The sequence below is a fragment of the Salvia splendens genome, chromosome 14 (assembly GCF_004379255.2).
Source record: "Salvia splendens isolate huo1 chromosome 14, SspV2, whole genome shotgun sequence".
Taxonomy (NCBI): Eukaryota; Viridiplantae; Streptophyta; class Magnoliopsida; order Lamiales; family Lamiaceae; genus Salvia; species Salvia splendens.
The window spans coordinates 19,557,715-19,576,684 of NC_056045.1; the positions used below are offsets into that span (position 1 = coordinate 19,557,715).

The following is an 18,970-nucleotide window of genomic DNA, read 5'->3' on the forward strand; positions in this document are numbered from 1 at the left end:
CTCTCCGGCCTCCTCCCCGCTCTCCCTCCTCGTCTCCTCACTCTCGACTTGAGCTTCAACTCCCTCTTCTGCCCAATCATCTGCTCTTTGCCCATCACCATCCACACCCTTGACCTCTCAAGCAACCGCTTCAATGGCTCCTTTGATCCCACCTCTCTTCTTCCTCAACCATCCAATTTACTTATCTTAAACATCAGCAACAACACTTTCACTTCCTCGAATCCTTCATCTATTTGCAACATCTCCCCACTCATCAAAATCTTGGATTTCTCCATGAATCAATTCATTGGTCCATTATCTCTTTCCCTCACCCAATGCTCAAGCCTTCAAGTTTTCAGAGCAGGCTCCAACTTCCTCTCGGGTCCACTGCCACGTGACCTTTACACCCTAACAAGATTGCAAGAAATCTCTGCCTTACAACAAACTTTCCGGGCCAATCAACAAGGACATTGTCAACCTTTCAAACCTCATTTTCTTAGAGCTCCAATCCAATCAACTAAGTGGTGAGATAGCTCAAAATATAGGGCTGCTTTCCAAATTAGAGCAGCTGCAACTCCACTCCAACAACCTCAACGACACCTCCCACCCTCTCTAACAAAATTCACCAACCTCACCACTATTCTCCTTCGCAACAACCTCCTCAACGGCCAAATCTCCACTCTCAATTTCTCCAAACTCCAACATTTACAAGCCCTTAATCTTGGCAACAACACATTCTCTGGAAACATCCCAAACACCCTCTGCTTAAGCAAGTCTGATACGGGACCTCCGTCGGCCAAGCTTAAAGAACGAGAGTTGCTGCAAGACGACGAGTTTGACGCCGACACCAGGGTGCCGGCGACAGAGCAGCGGGCAGAGCCGGCTCGGCGGGACAGGTCGACGAGACGTGAGTTAAAGTGGCCGGCACGTTACGGAGACTTTGTCTCACGTTAAGTAGGAGTTATTATTTATTTAGAGTCATTTATTTATGGTAATTTACTTAAGAACAATTTAGTTTTATTAGTTTATTCGTTGAGCACTCGTTAAACTCCTTTTCGGGTTTTCTTTGTTGATTCTTTCCCGAATCAAAGTCGAATCAACCCTAGGGTCCTTAGTTATAAATAGGGGTGTATTTTATCTTCACACTCAAGAAATAAAATACTTTCTCTCGCTCCTATCCTTCCCCAACGTGCAAAACACGCACAAACCCTAGTTTCGACGCCGGATTGATCGACGGGCAAAAGCTCCCGCGACGTTCGACGCGAAATCTGCAAGTTGAGGAACTTCTTTCTTAACAAGTGGTGCTTTCATTCTTGTACTCACGGAATTATGTCACAGACCGATCGTTCGGAAGCAATGACGATTCGTGGCCTTGAACCGCTACCGTCGTCCACCAAAACTATGGACGTCGGATCGATCACCATGGAGCACGTATTGGCGTCAATTGCTGGTATGGAGGCGCGCTTGGAGGCTCATGCACGCAGCGCCACGACGGCGATTCGGTCGGCGCGACCTGATCCGGAACCCCCGTCAAGCGGGGAGAACCGGTTCAGAAAATACCCGGTGTTCGCGCAAGCGACAGGAGGCGATCATGTCGGGCCGTCGCGGCCTTTGATGGGGGACTCTGCCCCCGGCGGTGGCGCAGGGCTGCTCCCGAACCCTAACCCTAATCTAGGGTACTCTACAACCGACGGTGGCGCAGGCTGCTCCCAAACCCTAACCCTAATTTAGGGATGACTTCGTGGGCGAGTCCATACACGACTTGAACTTCGACGTGGGGCTCGCCGAGGGCTGGAATCAACCTTACTCTCACGAGGCAACCGACGAGCTGGGACAATCCGGCTGCTAGGCAGACTTTTGGGCAACAATTCGATCACCCGAGACAGTGTAAGATGCATGTGACGCCCCGGAATTTCTTTCCTTTTGTTATGGATAAATCGAATTTATTAGCTCGCCTAATTCTCGTTTAGAGGACGTAGAATTTTCATTATATTTTCAGACGTTGGGATAAATCAAGTTTGGTATTAAAAACAACAAGTTGCAAGAAAATGCATTCAAGGATAAAAGTATGAGATATGCTTTTATTTAAAAGTACAATATGGAAATACAAAACTTCATGGATAATGGAGATGCTATTAGTACATAGTTACATAAGTGAAAGAGACAACACTCATGACACTTTTCATCCTACCAACTCTAATAAGCAAGACTAGGAGTTGGCTAATTTAGTATGAGAACCAAGTAGCTACAAGAAGGGACCCCTTTCTCCTTCCTCTTCCCTCTCGATTCTCCCTCCATGTAGCTCCAAGGAGCAGCCACCTCACCTACAAAAATTACACCAAAAAAGGGTGTCAAATTTTTAACACATAAGGGGGAAGAGGAGAGACAAGCTCAATTAAGATAGTAGGAGTAATAGGCAGCCAAGAGGCTGCGATTTTCAGCTGTGAGATCAGCCACAATTGTCCCTTCTTAACTTGCATCAATCGGGAATCAAACCCAGCTGCCACAAGGTAAGGGAACCCAACCACAAGCCAAAAAGGATGGAGGAATGGAACCCTCTTATCGAGGCTTGAGAAACAGCCAAGGAGGGGCTGTTTTCTCCCAAGAATTTCACCATTATAGCATAATCACATAATCACAAAGCTCAAAAGGGAGCAAGCTGGCAGCCAAAAATAAGAGACTTTGTCCCCAAGTTTTCAGGCACAAGCTGCCAACAGTTGAGAGCTATATAAGGAGCCACAACCCTCCTTTTCTCCCCCACTTTTCGGTCACCACAAGTTTCACATTGCACTACCGCGAGAAGTGCAACGAAGGGGAGGGAAGAGGAGCGAGGATGGCGAGAGATCAGTCCACAACCGAGAAAGGTCACCAAGCAAGGTAACCCGAAATTACACTCTTGCATCACGATAGAACAGTAGATAGCCAAGCATAGAACACGATGAGATACCACAACAACATGAACTTTATCACATAGGCTTAGCCTCTTTAACCACAGTAGATCACAATCAAGCTCAACACCAAGGATCCCTATATCACATAGCTACTGCTCATTTAACAATAACAACCAAGGAGCAAGATTTAAACTGGATCACAACTCGACAAAGTCCCTAATCACCAAATACTGTCGTAACCCGTAATCAAGGAAACAAACGGGGAAAAGGGGGGAGAGGACTTAGCTTTAGATAGCAGAGCCGCCGGCGATGGACGAGCAGCGGCGGAGCTCCGGGAACCCTCCGCAAGGCAGCAGCTGCTGGGGCGAGGCTACGGGGGCCGAGAGAGGGGTAACTCCCACCACCTCCAACAGACGAACAGCCTGTTGAAAGTGAAGAAATAAATAGCTGCATGAAAACAATGAAATGAAGAAGACTCGATGATTTAGAGAAGAAGATCTTCAATGATGAGCTGGCAGTTAGTTAGTTGGTAGTTAGTTAAAAGAGAGTTAATCGTCTGTGATCAACTCCATGCACCCTTATGCACTCTAGCTACGTCTTAGCTCTTCCAGCCATAGTATAAATAAGTAGCTAGCTATTTCTCTTTGAATTGAATTCATAATTCTGATCAATAAAAATATCTTTTCCTCTCATCTCTTTATATCTTCTCTATATTGAGAATTGATTTGATATATGTTTAGTTTTACAATTTCTACATGGTATCAGTGAACATCTTTTAAATTCCGCATTCTATCTTTGTTTCTGTGATGGCTCGCGGCAATGGCGGCAACGCCGCTAACTCCGGCAACGCTGGAAGCAGCGGATCATCAAACAATTCTACTTTGGAGGACAATTCCAGTCCATATTACCTTCATCCAAGCGACAATCCTAGTTTGCAGCTTGTGCCTCAGGTTTTAACCGGATCAAACTACATCAATTGGAGTAGATCTGTGACTACAGCTCTTCTAGCTAAGAATAAACTACCTTTCGTCAATGGTACTCTTCTTCGACCGGATGATGATCATCTTCTCCTTCCGGCATGGATTCGATGCAACAGCATGATAGTTTCATGGCTACGAAACTCGATTTCACCACAGATATGTTCCAGCATAATGTATCTGGAGAATGCCTATGAAATATGGCTGGATCTACGTGATCGCTTTTCTCAATCTGATTCTGCTAGATCCTATCAACTTCGACAGCAAATCATGAATCTCACACAAGGTCAGAATGATGTTAGCTCTTATTTTACTAATATGAGAATAGTCTGGGATGAATTTAAGCATTTCCAGCCGATTGCTTGGTGTACATGCTCCAATTGCCGTTGCAATAGCGCTCGGCGATGGCAGATTTCTCAAGAGGAGGATTGCACAATGCAATTCCTCATTGGCCTTAATCCATCTTTTTCTCAAATCCGATCTACAATCCTCTCTATGGTACCTTTACCATCACTGTCAAAGGTCTTCTCCATGGTTGTGCAGGAAGAAAGACAACGAAATATTGATCAAGCCTATATTTCTCCTTCTCATTCTTCAAGTGAACAATTGTTTGCTGCAAATGCAGCTTCCTCATCCTATGGCAGAGGCAGATTATGTACTCACTGTGGAAAAACAAATCACACTATTGATCGATGCTTTGTCCTACATGGTTTTCCACCTAGTTTTGGAAGAGGCAGAGGAAAACCTACATTTAGAGATTCTATGCAACCTAAATCAGTGAATTTGGTGGAGGATAACTTTGCTGATTATAGTGATAAACAATTCACTAACAATGCTACAAATTCCTCTGTTACAGCAGGTTCTATACATTCAACCATGGAGCAATGCCAACATCTCATGGCTTTACTGCAGTCTCAGCTTGGCATGTCTTCCTCTCCCCAATCCACTTCAGCTCCACCAGAAAACATCTCTGCCGCACTCATACATTCATCCACCTCATCACCTCAAGTTCCAACTTCACAATCACCTCACTTTGCTGGTACATTCTCTTTCACTCCCTTTGTAGCTAATGTTACTGCTCCTAATTCTTGGCTAATTGATACTGGTGCCACACACCATGTATGCTGCAATCTATCATTGTTTGATTCATCTTCCCCTGTTAATGAGACTTTTGTGAATTTGCCTAATGGTGAAACAGCCACTGTGACACACATAGGCACCATTAATCTCACTTCTTCAATAACTCTTTCCTCTGTCCTTTGTGTTCCTTCCTTCACTTTCAATCTTATCTCAGTCAGTTCCTTAACATCTTCTTTACCTTGTGTTGTGAATTTTACTCATGATTCACTCACAATTCAGGAAACTTCACAGGGGACTTTGATTGGGAAGGGTAAACGTGTTGGAAATCTTTACACACTCATTGTTGATTCTGGTATCATTCCTACTGTATCTGCTGTAAATGCCATTGTTTCTGTTGATACTTGGCATATGAGACTAGGCCATCCTTCCATAAATAAACTCAAATGTATTTCTGACATTTTGCATTTGCCAAATAAAAGCTTATCTGTTTGTGATATCTGCCCTATGGCCAAACAAAAACACCTCAGCTTTCAATCTTCCAACTCTATAGCAGATGCTCCTTTTGATTTGATACATTGTGATGTTTGGGGTCCTTTTAATCCTTGCACATCACAGGGCTTTACATACTTCCTTACCATTGTTGATGATGCTTCCAGATTTGTTTGGATTTTCCTCATGAAACACAAATCTGATGTTAAAGACATTCTCATCCAATTCTTTAACACAGTCCACACTCAGTTCAATAAAAAGATCAAAATGATCAGAACCGATAATGCCCCAGAATTTCTTATACCCTCCATATACACTCCTTTTGGAACCATTCACCAACACTCTTGTGTGGAAACTCCACAACAAAATGCTAGAGTGGAGAGAAAACACCAACACCTTCTAAATGTTGCAAGAAGTCTTCTCTTTCAATCCCATTTACCTAACACTTTCTGGGGAGACTGCATTCTCACAGCAGCATACCTAATAAACCGAACTCCATCTTCTGTTTTACCTCATAACACTACACCATTTCATATCCTATACAATAAAGAACCTTCATATTCCCATTTGAAAGTGTTTGGCTGTTTGTGCTATGCTTCAACCCTTACTAGAGGCAGAGACAAGTTCTCACCAAGAGCTTCTAAGTGCATATTTTTGGGGTATCCACCTGGATATAAAGGGTACAAACTCCTTGAGATTGACAGCATGCAAGAAATCATTACTCGCAATGTTGTCTTTCATGAGGACATTTTTCCATACTCACACCTCACTACATCAAATTTCCCTGATTTCCCAACATCAGCCTCACACAATCTTTCAGCCGCACATAATAAAGAGCCTTCTTCATCCAATAATCCATCTTCTTCTTCAGAAATTAACCAGCAATCAACCTCTTCCATCACCACCAGGGCTGGCAGAACAATTACACCACCAGCTCATCTAACTGATTACTTATGTAACTCAGTTTCTTCCACTACTCCATACCCAATTTCTTCCTACTTCACATTATCAAAACTATCCCCAGAATACCTTCGATATGTCATTCTGATGACTGCAGTGTTTGAGCCAGCCAGCTATGCTCAGGCAGCTCCTATTCCAGAATGGCATCTAGCTATTCAAGATGAACTAAATGCTCTCAAAAAGACAGAAACTTGGTTTATCACAGCTTTACCACCTGGGAAAGAACCTATTGATTGCAAATGGGTTTTCAAAGTGAAGTTTCATGCTGATGGAACAGTAGAACGATATAAGGCAAGGCTAGTTGCTAAAGGCTATACACAATTGGAAGGTGTAGACTTTCTAGACACTTTTTCTCCTGTAGCTAAACTCACTACTGTGAAGTTTATGCTAGCACTAGCAGCAATACATAATTGGGAACTCAGTCATCTTGATATAAACAATGCCTTTTTATATGGAGACTTAGAAGAGGAAATCTATATGAACATACCTCCTGGGCTGTCGACTGTGAACCAGGAACTAGACTTGTTTGTAGACTCAAGAAATCTTTATATGGTCTTAAACAAGCTTCAAGGCAATGGTACTTAAAGCTATCTCAAGTATTGAGTGGATTTGGACTTCAACAGTCAGCCTCAGACCATTCATTCTTCTTCAAGAAAGATGGTGCAAGATTCTTTGGTATAGTGGTTTATGTAGATGACATATTAATAGCCACAGATGACAGAAAGGAGATTGATAACTTCAAAGAATTTTTAGCTCAATATTTCAAGTTCAAAGACTTGAGCATTCCTAAATATTTTCTGGGATTGGAAATTGCTAGAAGTAAAGATGGTATTCTTGTTTCTCAAAGAAAGTATGCCATGGATCTGTTGAGAGATGCTGGTCTTCTAGGCTGTAAGCCATCTTCAGTTCCTATGGATCCCTCAAAACAACTGGGACAAGATGCAGGAGAAACAATGAAAGAGTCTTCAAAATATAGAAGATTAATTGGGAGACTTCTATATTTGTGCATCACAAGACCAGACATAACCTTTGCTGTCCATAAGCTCAGTCAATACGTATCTAAACCTTGTGAGGAACATTGGATAGCAGCTGAGAAAATATTGAGGTATGTGAAAGGAACACCGGGACATGGATTGTTCTATTCCAGGAAATCAGAATCTTCTTTGAGCATATTCTCGGATGCTGATTGGGCAGCTTGTCCGGATACTAGGAGATCAATGACAGGATATTGCCTATTTCTAGGAACTTCTTTGATATCATGGAGAGCTAAGAAGCAACACACTATATCAAGATCCTCAGCCGAAGCTGAATATAGAGCAATGGCTCAAGCTTGCTGTGAAGTAGTATGGGCTTCCACCATTTTGGCAGACTTCGGAGTCAAAATAAGTAAAGCTATCCCTCTGTATTGTGACAACCAAGCTGCGGTTCATATCTGCTCCAACCCAGTCTTCCATGAACGAACAAAACATATTGAAATAGACTGCCATACAGTCAGAGAGAAGTACTTGGATGGGATTATTAAACCTATGCATATTCGAAACACTTTGCAGTTGGCTGACATATTTACCAAGCCTTTGGGAGTTGCTGCCTTCCAAGGAATGTTGGACAAGATGAACTTTAAAAGCCTATATTGTCCATCTTGAAGGGGGGTGTTGAAAGTGAAGAAATAAATAGCTGCATGAAAACAATGAAATGAAGAAGACTCGATGATTTAGAGAAGAAGATCTTCAATGATGAGCTGGCAGTTAGTTAGTTGGTAGTTAGTTAAAAGAGAGTTAATCGTCTGTGATCAACTCCATGCACCCTTATGCACTCTAGCTACGTCTTAGCTCTTCCAGCCATAGTATAAATAAGTAGCTAGCTATTTCTCTTTGAATTGAATTCATAATTCTGATCAATAAAAATATCTTTTCCTCTCATCTCTTTATATCTTCTCTATATTGAGAATTGATTTGATATATATTTAGTTTTACAATTTCTACACAGCCGGGAGTGAGGGCGAGAGCCCGGTGCGCCGGTGCGAGCCTCTGTCACGAAGAAGGAAGGCGGCGGCACTGGATCTTGAGGATCGACGGTGGCGGCGGAGCTTCAATTTGAGGAGTGAGAGAGCTATCGACGGGGGAAAGAAGTACTCCGACGCGCGTCCGCAAAGGAGGGGGGCGCCGCCGGAGTAGGCGGCGGAAGATGGCAACCGCGGTGCCGGTGACGTCGCTTTGAGGAAGACTCCGCAGGACCAAGGCAAGGGAGCGAAATTTTGAGGGAGAGGGGTCCAGTTTGGGGAATCGAGGCCACCTAGGGCGAGAACTCGCCGGAAATTAAGAGAAAGGCGGACGGAGGTGGGGAGCTTGAAGGAGAAGCCGCTGCCTCCTTGTGTGCTCAATTTGGGAATTTAGGGAGATGGATAGAGGAGAAGGGACCGATGGGAGTGGAGGTATAATGTTTGGGTGTTTGGGCCTCTTGCTTAGCAATCGGGCTGCCTCACATTGAATTTAATTGAGAATGGGCCATTTGGAGAGGATTTTGGACCGAGGGATTTTTGTTGGAATGGGCTAGACAAGTAAATTAATGGACTTGGAAATTAATTATTGTTGGAGAGGAATTAATTTATGAAATTAAGCTTGGATGCTTGATCATAAATTAATTAATTTCCGAATAAATTTTGAGTTACCAAAGATGGAGAATATTCATGTTGAGACACGAAGGGTCGACCGGCTTCGCCCCGCGGCGCCATAGGCGGCCTTAAGAAAAATCCGAAGAAGAAGGAATTTAAGGAGGGATTTTAAGAATCCATATTTTAAGAGATAATAGAATTTCTCCAAGATAAGTAGAGCGATAATTAAATGCTGCAGTATAGTGTAGCCGAGATAGGATGTAAGGGAAAACCCTATAAGCCGAGACTAAGAGATAGATGCTATCCTATAGGATGCATGCATTATTTTTCAGAAAAATAGTTCAAGTACTAATTAGCGTGTTACGCTATTTATTTCTAAAGGAGAATTTATTCAAAGGGCAAGTGAGGCCAAACGAAGATTTTAATTGGAGATAAGCATACCAGGTGGGCTTTCTTTTAATTATCCAACACTATAGTGTGGATATAAAGCAAATATTTTGAAGTTATGAAATATCATCTTTTCTCAAAAATGGAGATGTGAATTATTTTAAAGTTGTTGTCATGCCTAAAATGTTTGTTTTCGAGACCTGTCTGTGAGGGCTATATGCCGAAAGTTTGGCGATGCCAAAAATTTGGTAACGAGTTTGGTTCCCAATAGGACCGCAAATCCTATTCGGAGTTTCATGCGCGAGTGCTGTGAGCCATCCTAGAGAGAGGTTGGCCGGCGAGGGTGCTTGTGAAGGCGGCCACCTTCACGGCACACTGGATTCTCAGACATGGAGGAATACATCAAGAACTTAGACTGCAGTCGGACTTTTAAGATCACAAAAGAATTTAGTATGCTCGGGCCTTTTAAGAAAACCCCCGTGTGATACTGTTGATGGATGACAACTTATATTTGTATGTTTTGTTTTCGGCACGTGTCCACTGAGTACTCCTGTACTCAGCCCTGCATGTATTTATAAATGTGCAGGTTGAACGTCAAGATGGAGAAGAATTGATCGGAGTCGATGCTATTAAATAATCGTGTGGATTTCTCGACGATTCGTGTCTTCATACACGAAGTCGTTCAGTAGGGACCTATTCCGCTGTGTTTTGTTAAATGAGAATAGTAATGTCTCATCATTGAACTCTGATTCAGTTGACATGTCAATTTATTCTATTCTGAGATTGTATCAAATACTTGACTGTTATTTTGAAATATCACATTTGGCCTTCGGCAAGTTCTTCAGATTCTACCCCCTTTTCTATCCCCGCTTCTTTAATCCCCCATTAGTCGCGAATTTCTCAATCTTGTTATCCTTAACGAGAATTGGGTCGTGACAGAGTGGTATCAGAGCCAGGTTTGCTTCTCACTCTGATATCCACACACTTCTTCAGTCAAGATCTAGACTTGTTCACTAGATCTTTCCTAGCAATCGACTCGATCAATGCTCCAGGACGTTCAACCAAAACAAAGTTGAAAGTTGAAGAAGTGAGAATTTTTGAAATAACTACCACAAAGTACGACAAGAATATTTCACCTGGTAAAGAAAATAGAAAGGACTAAGAAGGAACAAGTACTTTCCCTATAGAATGTAGTTCAAACTAGGAACTACAAAGGATGAACCATAAATCCTATTATTACTTTCCCGAGCAATTTATTTTCGAGATGATGCAAGACTGAGTTGAGTATGAAAGCGGGAGGAAACACGACTTTTAGCCAGAAGAGCCAACGCCCAATGCATGAGAGCACGAGAGGGACAACGTTGAAAGGATAGACGAGGAACAATACTATAAGGGAATAGCACAAGATGCATCCTCATTGTGGTCAAGTCACTCGTTTAGATCCAATAAAAGGGGGTTGATGTTTTCACCACGTTTCGCGAAGACCTTGTAGAATGATAGTTTTGAGACAAGAACTTAGTCTGATGACAATAGATCACGCAGTATAGTGGCTCTAGAGGATGACCCCTTATACTAGCATGCATCGTCTTTACGTTCTTTACGTTTTCTTCACGACTGCCTTCTCTGACTCGGGATCCACCCTCGTGCAGATGGAGGGACAGGACCCAGCCAGACCTATGCTTGATGCTTACGAGAGCTTAGCAGAGTACTTGCTCCGAGCATACCGATCCTATCGGCCCTACGAGGGAGAGGACGTACTACCGATTCTGTGTAGATTTTTCGTGCTGTGGGAGAGGACCCACCAGTACGGTACCTCCGAGCTCGACGGCATCCACCAGTTGGTCTCTGTGCTCCCCGATGAGTGGAGGGTCTGGGCCACTTGGATGTCCGGTAGCTACATCTATAGGAGGGTCGACACACAGGAGATGATTGGGGACTTCCGCGGCTTCATATCCTTCATCTTCTTACATTATGTTCACTTCCAGGACGTTCCGCCTGTTGCGGAGGGCGATTTTCCACCACCCCCACTTCAGTGGAGCATGTCGACCCCTCCCGAGGGCAGCACCTTGGGCCGCCATGACCATGAGGCGGGACCATCCCGGCAGCCAGGGACGTCAGAGTCAGAGAAAGCTGGGCAGGATCCAGAGGGGCGAGGTAAGGCCCCGATGGTAGTCGCCGATGAGGATGAGAGTCCGGGAGAGGTCCGGATGACTCGCACCATGGTAGCTCAAGAGAGGGCCCCAAAGATAGTGAGACAGGCGGTCGAGGCACCCGAGCCACCACCAGCTCACCTCTGGGTGGAGGACTTCCGCGCCAGGTTCCGCCGGTAGTCGGAGGAGAGGATGGCTTGGCTGCAGGCCATCCGCGCTGAGATGGAGCAAGAGGAGGTCCTCTTCCCGATGGTCGCAGCCCCACCCCCAGCGCCCGAGGACATGCCAGGGGCAACACCTGAGGATCCTATCCTGGTGGTGGATAGTGATGATGACTTCGAGGGGAGTTCGGGAGTGAGCTCTCTAGGATCGGACGAGGAGCAGTAGGTGGCTTGTACCATCAGAAACGTCTTAGTATGATGGCGTTCTGATGTAGGTTTTCTTATGAGATTTCAGCAGACTACTTTTTGATTAGCACGTAAGACCCGAGCTGTTAGAGGGGCAGTGGCTAAGTACTTTTGGTGATGTTCCATAGTACCGGGACTTCATGATGCGTACTTGGATGTGCGTTCTAGGACTCAGTTTTTGTAAAAAGACCTTTCGAGGCAAACTCTTCTGATGTACTTAACTTGCGATTATCTATGAAATCTCGTTATCTTGAAAAGCGGTGTTCGTTTATATCTTAAAGATCTAAGTTCCCTGTCTAGCTATCGTGTATGTTGTGTACTTAATAAGAGTTACATAAACCAACAGGATGCCACCACGAAGGGCTGGCAGGCCACGAGGCCCAGGTCGTGGAAGGGGCCGAGGTCAAGCCCGAAACGACCTTCCAATCTTTGAAGGGGAAGTGCAAGAGGAGTGGAATGAGGTAACACCACCTCCATCGCCAGTTCCACCACCATCACCACCCCCGCCACCTCCCCAACCACAGGACCGTCGGGTCGAAGAGATGTTTCTGAGACAGAACCCACCAACGTTTAACGGGTTAGGAGACCCAACGGTGGCAGAAACATGGATCCGCACACTGGAGCGCATATTTGACTTCTTACACTGCACGGACTAGGAGCGGTTGTCCTGTGTGACTTTTCAACTGACTGGACCCGCAGACTTTTGGTGGGAGGCGAGGAAAAAGACTATGGCTCCGATGCAACTGGGAGAAATGACTTGGGAGGAATTTAAAACTGAGGTCTATGAGAAGTATATTCCCAAGAGCTACAGGAAGAAAAAGGAAGTCGAATTCTATCATCTGAAGCAAGGACGAATGTCGGTGACAGACTACGACCGGATGTTCTGTGAGATGGCTCGGTGAAGAGAGTGGTCCTCTCACTCGACTCTAATGTCGAATGACTAGACTCAGGAGTAAGCAAGTGTGCACATATGAGAATTAATGCAAAGCTCGGTCCAGACACAACGCTTCTTAAATCCACTGGATCACTGGGTCCAGGAACTCAAGAGAACTACAGTGTTTTTGTCGTTGGACACACTCGACTCCCCTTCAAAAATAAATCCCTCAACCCCGAATACTATGAATTAGTATAGGGAAGTGGGGTCGATCCCACAGAGATGGATTCGCAAAGTAGTGCTAAGAGACTATAGAAACAAACGGCTGCTGCCACGCAAAGGGGTTGAGATTTTAACTATCACTAGATCTAGGCAAGAAATGTAAACGCTAGACCTAGGACACAGAAAACTTACTGGAATCAGACATCAAATCCGAAAGACACAATTACTCCCTAGACTAAGTAAACAATTACCTAATCTAGCTAAACAGAAAGCAACTAACAGTGGGGACCATGTTTCCAGATATAGCAAGTACGGTAAAAAGCTGCAGACAACCAACCCATGCAATTTCCTAACCAACTCAGACGCGTAAATGCAGAAAACAGAGCATACTCCTGGATTCGAACAGAATATAGAATTTTGGACGCCGGAAACTTGCTACGAATCGGAAATACACCAGATCTACGTAAACTAGGCGAAATGAAATGAAAACACGTAAGCGCGACATAAAATTAAACACTCCTGCTCAGAATCACGTCGGACGCTTAATCCACTCCGGATCCAAGCAATCCAAACTCAACAATCAACAAAATCAACTCCATAACTCCGATTCTAACAGATCTGCTCCGATCACCGCCAAATTCCAACAATCACGAACAACTCCACAACATTAACCAGACAAAACCCCGATTCATTCACAAACCAGCTCCATTATCCCAGATTCAACCATTAACCTGCAATAATCCAGAAATCAACCAACTCCAACAATCCAACTCCAGAATTCAAGTAAACACAATCAAACAACAAGAACCATCACGATCGACGTAAACGAAAACGAAACTTGCATAAAAGTAAGAAATATCCAGAAACAAAAGAGGTCCGAGCTTCGAACAGCGAAGCTCGGCGAATTCAGCAGAAACGAAAGCCGAAAATAAATTGTTTCTTCGCCCTAAAGAAGGACGGTGTTACAACCAGATCGAAAATGTATGAAAGCTAAAGGTGAACCCCCTAGTGTGCCCTGAATTTCCCACCGAAAGAACCCAAGAGTGTGAAGAGAATGGACTAAGCTACAGGCTGTTAGCAAGGTCTCCACCGAGAGGATCCCTCCAGCTTGCATGCTTCTTCCTTTTATAGATGCGGACATAGCCTTCTAGAGTCTTCGTAGAAATCCCTATTCTACCCTTCAACTCCGAGGCTTCCTCCGTCAAGCAATTTCCTTCATAATGTCCACTTTTTCGCTAGTTTCCTAGGACCACGCAAGCGTCCTCTTCTTTTCCTGGATCTAGCGAAAATCTTCACACACCTGGCTTAAATCGTGCGTTAGACCCAGTAATTTCACGAAATAAAACCCCTAGACCGATGCATGAAATTAGCCTTATCAAACTGCTCACACTTAAACCATGCTTGTCCTCAAGTATGAAAGACAAGAAAATAGGAATAAGGCGAATTTCAATGCATGGTTACCAAGTAAAATCCTAAAAAAATAAAAACAAACTCCTAGACCTAAATAACTACGGAATTGGAAAAGAAAACAACACAAAGAACAGAAACACAACAAAACAAACAAGCATGAACTAGTTTCGAATTTTAAGCTACTATCCCCACAAGTTTAAGTTCAATCTGATTGATTACAGTCTTCAAATCTTCCCCCTTCCTTCGTCTGCCTAAACGGTCCGTCAGTTTGTCAAGATAGCCTATCGATTTCCCATCTGTTAGGTTCGCTCGATCACTCATTCCTCACCAGGGATGTTAGGATCAAAACGCTCCACAGTTAAGGTTATACCACTGATGCGTCGGGTTATGAGAGTTTTTCCCTTCTTACTTCTCCTTTCCTATGAATTTCCCTGGGTCAGGCTACGATTTTTCTGTCTTTAAGGATTATTTTTTTTTTCTCATTTTTTTGTATTATGACCCCTTTTCCCCTGGACTTCGTCCAGCTTATACCTCCGATTTTTTTTTATTTTTTATTTTTTATTTTTTATTTTCAAACCTCCCCTGGACTTCGTCCAGCTTATACCTCCTTTTTCTGGACTTCGTCCAGCTTATACCTCCGGTTTTCTGGACTTTGTCCAGCTTATACCTTCTTAACCCATTTTTTTTCTCCTTCATACTCTACTCCCTAAGCATCGAGTGGCAGCCCAATTTACATGTTAGCACAAAAGGTGTTTAGGCTTATAACTCACTTTATAGTAGGGCTGCACAGCTAGGTTATCTAAGGCATTTTCCATCGTCCTAACTTCATTCAGATCGCATTCGGCTTATTAAGGAAGAAGGTGTCAAAGTTGATCTGCTTTCTTTCTTCAATCACTCTTACTAAGGGAAACCTGCCTTATTATCTCACTAGGTCATGCGAAACACACATCCTAAAGACTCTAAAAAAAAAACAGACACATACTTACTCCCCCCTCCCCCTTCACTCAAGCTTGTCCCCAAGCTATCCTAGTGAAGGGGGGAAAAGGAAGTAAGAACAGCAGACAACAAACAAAACATATGAACAAAACAAACTTCTCACACTTAGACCGAACATCGGGCTAAGTGGGAGAAGGCGCAACATACAAAACCAAGACATGCAAAACAAAGCCCCTTCTCACACTTAGACTAAAAAAATGGGCTAAGTGTGGGAAGGTATAACACATATATACAAACGAAGCATGCTGGCACATAAAAACACAGACGAAAGAAAAACGAAAAGTAAAAGACAGAAAAAAAAAGAATTACTTGGTTTTGGGGGATTTTAATTCGGGGTCTGGCCCCCGTGAGGGCCAGACTTTGGTGGCACTGTCTGCTGGGTCACCTTAGCTTTCTTTCGTGCCGGTGACTCCGGCGTCTCCTTCTGATCTTCTGTGGGTCGGGGTACGGTTTTCTTCAAAATCACGGGCCTGGAGGAAGACGAGGTGGTCTGAGGCCTTTGGGCTTGTGGCGGCTTCTGCACAGCTAGACTCCCTTGACCAGGCGTCTTGGAACCGCCGCTAGGTTCAGGAAGTCCCTTCGGTGTCTCGGGGAACTTCGCTTGAAGCCACTTCGTCATCTTCATCATCAGTGCGACGCCCTCCGTCATCCGCTCAGTACATCTGGACGATGATACCACTAGATCAGAAATGCGCCCCTTGAGGGCCACCATTTCCTCCCGAACCTTCCCAACTTCCGTCCTTATTTCTTCCAGTTCCGTTCGTACTCCAGCGACTTCTTTCCTGACACTCTCAGCCTCAGCACTATCCTTCCCTTCTCCCCGCAGGGCCACAATCCCCTCCAAAACCATTTTCATTTCTGACCTCATCCAACCAACCTCCTTTCGCACTTCCTCTACTTCTATCCTGGCTCCTGCTTCCATGTCAGCAGTATCCTTCACTTCCACCACATCGGGTTCCTGTTTCACCTGAGTCTCTGACTGCCCAACCTCGTAAAAGCATACTTCCCTTCCGCGTGCGATCAGCAACCCTTTATTGAAAAAATAATCCATGTTAAAAACCTCAGGGGGCGAGCATGTCTTTACCTCTCGGCATGCCTTATGGAACTTCATGATCACATTCCTCTGCAGATAAGCCCCGAGTAGGTGGCATGTGTATAGGTGCCGAGAAGGATTTGCAGTCACTTGATGGCAGGCTTGGGCTAACCAGTAGCCCAAGTGAACTCTTACCCCCGTAGCCATGCACCATGTGAAGTACAGATCGGCGGTAGTCAGAGCGTTGTTGGCTGTGCCCATTAAATTGTAACTAATAAAAGTCTGGGCAAATCGCAGGACCCTGTCCTCAATATGGTGTGCCTTCGAACAGCTTGTTTTAAACTGACCCATCCTCGGGTGAGTCAAAAACTCCCATGCGCTTTGCGCTTTGAATCCCGGCGTCATTTTTGGCGGACCCACCATTATTGCATTCCACAGGCCCTCATCGTCCTCCGTTCGTGTCAGCAAACCCTTCCGCAAGGTCCATTCCCGGATGCTCATCGTATGTTCCTCATTGAGAAGTCTGAAATTGATTGAGTCAGCATCCAAATCGGTAGTGGACTTAAATCGGAAGGTGGAAAAGAATTCTCGGGCCAGGTCAATCAGAACCTCGACAGTACTGTGCTTGAGCAACCAATCGAAGCCTATGGCGTCGATATAAGTCCTGAATTCACCGTTGCAAGCAATCTTCTTGAGCTCCGATGAGCTATACATCTTTCCAGACTTAGCGACCTTCCCCTCAGTACTCTTCTCTTTATAAATGGCCTTGCGTTTTGGGTCGTCAAACTTCCTCATTTCATCTAGCAAGCTGTTTGTTATCCACACTTCGGCTGGCTCAAAGTTGAGTTCCTCTTCTTGTTCTTCTTCCGAGTCGCTGGACTCAGAGGGGCTCTCGGTTTCTGCGGCATATGGCACCTTAGCTGCCGGCGGAAGTGTGGATTCAGTAGACTTCCCTCTTGCCTTCTTGGTCGAGGAAGGAGCAATTTGTTTCCCCTTCCTTTTCTTCTTAGCCGCTTGGCGGCGTTTCTCCTCATCACTCTCCCCCCTGCCAGGTCTGGGAGAGTTCTCTTGTTCAGATGCTGCGGTCTCTAGACCTAGCAATTCTTCCTCCGTCGGCTCCACTGTTTCATCAATCTCATCAAGGAGGCTCCGGCGAGCCCGCCTCCTAGCATCTCTAGGATTTACCGGTGAGTCGGTCTCCTCTGGGATCTCGGTCAGATCCACAATCAAATCCACCCCAGCGTCTGCGGGTTCCTGGCCAACTTCAGAATCGAGGGCTTCTCCCTCCGTGGACAACAATGGGGTTGCCCTCGAAATATAAACATGGGTCTCTACCCCCTCAAATCCTTCTCCGACGTGGGCCTCAGTACCCACCGGTTTCTCGGGGGTATCCCCCTCCACATTTTGTTCAGAATTTAGGGCCTCGTCACCCTCATCTTTACCAACTATAGGGGCCTCCCCCCCCACAGATTCTTTCAAAACAGGGGTTTCCCCCTCAGAAATACTAACATCAACAACAAAATCTTTGACTTCCCTAGACGGTTCAGAACATCTCTCTCAACACATTCCTCACTGGCGAGTACGGGATTCACCCCCTCGGAAACACTAATCGAAATAAGGGTTTCCCCCTCAGTTGCAGAGTCTAACCTTGGTTCGTTCACAGCCAACAATTCCAACCCTGTGACCAGATCTGAGTCGTCTTCACGAACCTCTGTTGTGGGTGGTTCCGGACTGGTGGTCGTGGATTCTGGAACGTCTCCCGGTTGTGTGGTGGTCTCTGGAACAGCTGTCTCCTCTAGTACGGGAGTGGGTTCTGGAATGGCGATGACTTCTTGAACGATTTCAGGTTCGGCGACGGGTTCTGAAACGGCCTCCGGTTGTGGTACACTAGAAGTCGGAGCAACCTGTACGGATTTACCCATTGCGGTTGCAAACATGGCGAATGCCTCCATCGTCTTCTCCGCACCCCCGAATTTCTGGAATAGCTCGGCCATAAACGTTGCCGCACTTGAATCGGCGGATCCTGAGGTGTTCCCGGCACTTTGCTTGTTATCCATGGAGAACTCTGCAAAATTTTTTACACAGGCTTGGACGGAAATTACTTTGATTAGGGTTAGAAAAGAGAAAGCCTAAAGAGAATTTGGGGAATTTCGGATGTAGAGAGAGAGAGAGTGAATAAGTAAAATAAAAGGAGAACACGGTTATTATTCGATAGGTATGGGCGAGGACGGTTTTTGTTGCAGGTGGTTTGCAGGCATGACGCTAGCGACCGTACGCCTCCCCATAAAGGTGTCTTTTGAAATCCGAGCCGGTGCCTACTCCCTCCAAAATTTTACTCCTCAATTCCCTGCCCAAGTAACTTCATTCTGCAAAATCACACTTAGAGAAAAACATTAAACTAAAAATTGAAACGCCAGACTCCCCGGGTCTAGGGTATGACAGTATAAAAAACATTCATTAAGGAGCCTAGTATTTCAAAAATATTTTTGGAAGATTGTTTATTT

The 18,970-nt window shown here is 44.8% G+C and overlaps 1 long non-coding RNA gene and 1 pseudogene across 1 annotated transcript; one reads left to right on the forward strand and one right to left on the reverse strand.

Moving 5' to 3' along the window:
* Positions 1-314: 314 nt before the first annotated feature.
* LOC121764305 overlaps positions 315-18,970 on the forward strand; it is a 33,978-nt pseudogene continuing 15,322 nt past the window's right edge.
* On the reverse strand, positions 2,039-9,253 carry LOC121764973. The gene is made up of 2 exons (XR_006042672.1): positions 8,350-9,253; positions 2,039-3,292 (listed from the first exon to the last, which is right to left on the reverse strand). It is a non-coding gene; the product is annotated as an uncharacterized LOC121764973 (long non-coding RNA).